Below are 5,542 nucleotides of genomic sequence, written 5' to 3' on the forward strand. Positions count from 1 at the left end.
CGCTGCGTGCTGTCTAAATAAAGGCTCCCATCAGGCCATGTGTCTGCTGTGTGTGGCTAGGAAAGGTGGAAATTGTCTCCTCTCCCGAGCAGCCGCCTGTCCTCACTCTGCTCTAAAGTTGGCCAGACCAGGGCTCAGGTCCTTCTTCCATTTTTTAGCAGAGAACTAAGAGCAAATCCTTTCCTCCTGAGCACAGTTGGATCATCAGAACAGGGAAGAACGGCAGAGCCTGCCCGTCCACTTGCTGTGGGGCTTCCCCAGGTGAAGTGCGGCGGGCTGCAGAGCGAGGCCATGGGGTTTGATTTATTCCTGTTGTGTCTGTGGGCACAGGAGGATGCTGCGAGGCTGCACTTCTTTTGGAGTGGCAAACGGACATTCCGAGAGTCAGAGCGAGGTGTGGGGACAGGCGGGGTAGACAGTGTCCTTGGAAGAGTAGGTGGCCCTGTCTGGGGGTTTAGGACCAGAAAGAACCCTACATGGCACAGCCTTTCGGGTTCTTCACAGTCATCGTGTGACCAATCAACTCAGGCCCAGAGGTAGGCAAGGAATAAACAATCGTGGCCACCAGCCTCTAGGTTGGTTTTCCCATGCCTCAGTTTCCCTGTAGTAATGGCGACAGTTTGGCTAGGCATGGCGGTCGGTGTAAGCCTATAATCCCGGCACTCTAGCAGGAGGAGTGCAAGTTCAAGCCCAGCTGGGCAACTTAGCAAGACTCTGTCTCAAAAATAAAAAGGGATGGGGAGGTAGCTCAGTGTCAAGGCCCCAGGTCCTGGCCTTCCCCGTGCCTGCTGCAGGCAGTCCAGGGCTCCCAGGGGCAGAGAGGGCGCTCAGGAAGCACAGGCGGACAACCCTGAGCTGCTCAAGAGGAGAGCTTTGTCCTGAGCTCCAAGAATTTCACAGCCTAGGCCGCCTTTGCAGACCTGCCAACTTGGCATTGCCACAACTTCCCAGCACCAGGGCCCCTGCCTCCAGGGCAACTCAGTAAAAGGCGGGCCAGGGCTCAGACGCCCTGGTGGCCTTCTCTGCCCACCTGGATCCCTCTCCTGCTCCAGCCAGTTGGTGCTCAGATGACCTTGGGCCATTACAGAACTTGCAAGATGGGCCCTGGACATCCAGATGAACTGGGGAGGGAATCCGGGCTCCTAATCATAGGGTGGCATTTGGAGAAAAACAATATTGGCGATAGCTACCACTGACAGTTCCGGCATTGCTTGTGAGGCCTGCCCGTTTCTGTCTAGAAACTTCTAGCTGGGGCTGGGGATTTAGCTCAGCGGCAAAGTGCCTGCCTTGCAAGCGCAAGGTCGTGAGTTCGGTTCCCGGTACCGGAGAAAAACAAAAAAAAAAAAACAAAAACAAAACTTCTAGCTGAGGCAGAAGGATCGTTGCAAGTTCGAGACCAGCCTGGGCTACAAAGTGAGCTCAAGGCCAGCCTGAACTGCATAGTGAGACCCTGTCTCAAAAAGACAAAAAACAAAACAAAACAAAAAAAACAACCATTGGTGAGGGCCGGGGATATAGCTCAGCAGCATAAACCCCTGCCTGTCAAGCTTGAGGTCATGAATTTGATTCCTGGCACACACACACAAAAAAAGTAAAACGACCATGGGTGCCTTCACCTGCTTCCTGAGCACGCACCGGGCTCCCCCCCGCCTTGGGGAATAGCACTCCGTTCCCAGGTTGTTACGTGGTCAGCTACTTGTCACATCTGTTCAAATGCCACTTCCTCGGGTCATCTTCCCTGATCACAGGGCTTGACACTTCGTGGCTGAACAGTGGATGCCAGGCCCCATGCCAGCGCCCTACAGTCAAAACCATTTGGTTGCCATCCACAGTGACCTGTGCGTGGAAGCTGACAGTAGCCTTGCTTCACAGTGACCCTGGCGCTTGGGCTCAGGAAAGCACAGGGCTTGAGTTCTTTCCTAGGAGCGTAAGCAGCCCCCTTTCCTCTCTTCCTGATAGAAATCATAGGTAGGGCTTATGGCCAAGGATACAGCTCAGTGGCAGAGCACCTGCCTGGCAAGTGTGAGGTTCTGAGTTTGATTCACAGTGTCAAAAAAAAAAAATCATACATAGCAGGCCAAGGATGGGGTTGGCTCAGCAGTAGAGAGCTGGCCTAGTATGCATGAAGCCCTGGGTTCCATCCCCAGCACTGGAAGGAAAATGAACCACAGGTAGCTGACATTTGAGGCACACGGGCTCCAAAGCAGGCTCAGCCCTGCCACTGAGCACTACTTAGCACCCTGCCAGCCTCTGCTTGCTCATCTGTAAAATGAGGAGCGAATCACCCCTACCTTCCAGCAAGAGCTTGGAAGGCTCAGGGAAATGGTGCCTGGTGACCACAAAGGAAGCCAGGCTTTGCCAGGGAGGCCCCTGGAGACCTCTGAAATCACTGCATGCAAAGTCAAGCAAGTCTGCTCAGAAGTCTGCTCAGCACACACCCAGAGCGGGAGGATTTCTACAGCCCGGTTCTCCCAGGCCAAGTCCAACACAATGCGATGCGCTGAACACCAAAGCACCCCAGAAACCCGGGGAGCCTGAGGGGCTGCCGCCGTGTGAGTCTCAGGTCTCGGAGAGTCTCCGGCGCCGAGGCTGGTTCCCTAGCGCCATGCAGCAGGGGCCAAGTCCGTGGAAAGGAGCCGCAGAGGTGGGTCTAAGCAAGGCCCCTCTCACAAATGACAACCAAGTCCCTGCCCTTCTCAAAACTCTCAGTGGCTCTTTACTGCCCCTGGGTTAACCCCTCAGCCTGGCACACAAGGCCTTTCCACTCCCTCTTCCCAGCACATCCTCCCCACCAGGTACCCTAGTGCCCAAGCCCACCAGTCACGAAAAACTGCTTCAGGGTGGACACTGGATGCAAAGAGTGGGCCCTTGGAGGTGAGGGAGACAGCGCCACCCTAGCCCAGGGAAAGGTCAACTGAAGCCCTTCTCCAGCTGGGAGCCTGACATGTGTCATCTTGCATGCTTACCAGCCACACAGAAAACTTGTATCTAGATCTTTTATTCCATTTTATTTATTTATTTACTTATTTATTTATTTTTGAGACAAGGTCTCCGTATGCAGTTCAGGCTGGCCTTGAGTTTACTTTATAGCCCAGGCTGGCCTGGAACTCTCAACAATCCTCCTGCCTCAGCCTTCCAAGTGCTGGGATTATAGGCGTGTGCCTATAACCACCCCCGGCCTAACAGTTGATTTGAAAATAATCATGTTCACGTCCATAGATTCTGGAATGAACAAGGTCAGAGTCTCTGATTCTTTTATTCATTATCCCTTTTCACTCATTCAGCACTTTTTGAGCTTCTGCTCCTCAATGAGCCTGGGAATACAATCAGAAACAATCTGTATCTAGATTTTTGATCTTGTATGTGCTTTGTGGTCAAAGCCTGGGCACATGAGACTCTAAACTACAGTAATAAATACAGCAGAAGTTGGGCACGGTGGGCCACACCTGGAATCCCAGCTACTTGGGAGGCTGAGGCAGGGGGATCACAACTTCAAGGCCAGGGGCTGGGGATTTAGCTCAGTGGCACAGCGCCTGCCTGGCAAGGGCGAGGTTGTGAGTTCGATTCCCGGTACCGAAAACAAACAAACAAAAGAAACCAAACAACTTCAAGGCCAGCCTGGGCAACTTAGGCGCTGTCTCAAAAAACTCAGTGCTCTTTGGCTTGAGCCCCATTCCACAAACTAAAGAAATGTGTCAAGTGCTATTTCAAACACTCTCCACAGAGCTCCATGCCACTCTGTGAGGTAGGCACTGTTAGAACATTCCTTTTTTGCTCTAGTCCTGGGGATTGAACCCAAGGTCTTGTGTAGGGTAGGCAACAATTCCACTGAGCTACATCCTCAGGCTTTCAATATATAAAAAGAAATGGAAGCCAGGCCTGGTAGCACAAGCCTGTAATCTTGGCACTTGGGAGGCTGAGGCAGGAGAATCTGTGAGTTCAAGGTCAGCCTGAACTACATAGTAAGACTGTCTCAACAGACAAAAAAAAAATTTTTTTAAAGAAAGAAATAGAGATTTTGAACTTTCTTTTTTTTTTTTTGGTTTTTCTCCAGTACCAGGAACCGAACTCACGACCTTGCGCTTGCCAGGCAGGCACTTTTGCCACTGAGCTAAATCCCCAGCCCCTTTTTTTTTTTTTTAGACAGGGTCTCACTATGCAGTTCAGGCTGGCCTGGAGCTCACCTTGTAGCCCAGGCTGGTCTCGAACTCACAACGATCCTCCTGCCTCAGCCTCCTGAGCACTGGGATTACAGGTAAGCACCACCACTCCCGGCTGAGATTTTGAACTTTCTACCTAGAAACTGCACCCGGTGTGTTACATGGTAATGCCTATGTCCATAACCCCTGCACTGCACTGCCTCTTGACTGTGATATCCCTGGAGAAGGTGGTGCTTAAATTTACCAAGATCCTCCAAAAGGATACTCTGTATGCTCTACAAGAAATAGGTCCAAATACTTATCGGACCAAAATTTCATCTTCAAGCAGGTCTGTTCTCCATAACCCTGCATGCACCCAGGAGGCTAAGGCAAGGAAGACACCAAATTTTAGGCCAGCCTGGGCCACACAGCAAATTCAAGGCCAACACACTGAGACTCTGTCTCAAAATACTAAAAAAGTCACTTTCAATCCTTATAAATAGATCCTGAAAACTGCCCTCTTCCCTTTTAAAGACTTCTGCTGGACTAAAGAATTAAGAAAATCTATTTAAGGACAAGCGACAACTGTGGATACCCAATTGGTTGGGTTATCAAGGAACCAGGTTTTCAGAGACCATGATCCTCACAGGCCTGGGAATCAGGCCAATGGTTTGGCGCATAAGGTCCTAGGTTTGCAAATGAACTGATAACCGATATCCTACAAATCTGTGCTGGGAAGCTTACTAATTCTCACGGATGAGAAAAGATTCCTTTTTTAAAATTTCTCAGTACTAGAGGTTAAACCCAGGGTCTGAGCCGGACGTGGTGGTGCACGCCTGTAATCCCACCACTTGGGAGGCTTCGAGAATGTTGGTCAAATGCTTTAACGTTGAGCTGTATCAGCAGCCTTTTTTATTTTTGAGACAGGGTCTCCCTAGGTGGCCCAGGCTGGCCTCAAATTTGTGACCCTCCTGCCTCAGCCTTTCAAACTTTATAAAGGTACTTTACTTGGAGGTTGTACAATAGCCAAGTGGAAGAGAGGAGCTGTCAAAACTCGACTCTGGTGGGACTGAAACTCAACCTTTAAATGCCATTCCAAGAGCTCGGCCAGAATTCCAGGATGATATCCACTGCGCCTCAGAGTTATCCTAGGTGCTCTCGGCTCACCTCTATATGAAACGGCCCCTTCGATGCTCCTCCAAGTGCGGCGCTGGGTCTTTGTTACTTTCAGTTCTGCCCGGGCCACTGCGGGGCTCCCAGCGTCTTGGCTACCGTCCCTCTACCCCATCAGGATGCACAGGGACCGCGGGATCAGAAACCCGGCGCAGCTTTTGGGTCCCAGGCAGCGCGATCCCGCGGCGCGGACTACAACTCCCGGCGTGCCGTGCGGGGCCGCGGGGCGC

This window comes from Chinchilla lanigera, unplaced genomic scaffold (assembly GCF_000276665.1).
Source record: "Chinchilla lanigera isolate Chin_1 unplaced genomic scaffold, ChiLan1.0 scaffold00169, whole genome shotgun sequence".
In the NCBI taxonomy this organism is placed as follows: domain Eukaryota; kingdom Metazoa; phylum Chordata; class Mammalia; order Rodentia; family Chinchillidae; genus Chinchilla; species Chinchilla lanigera.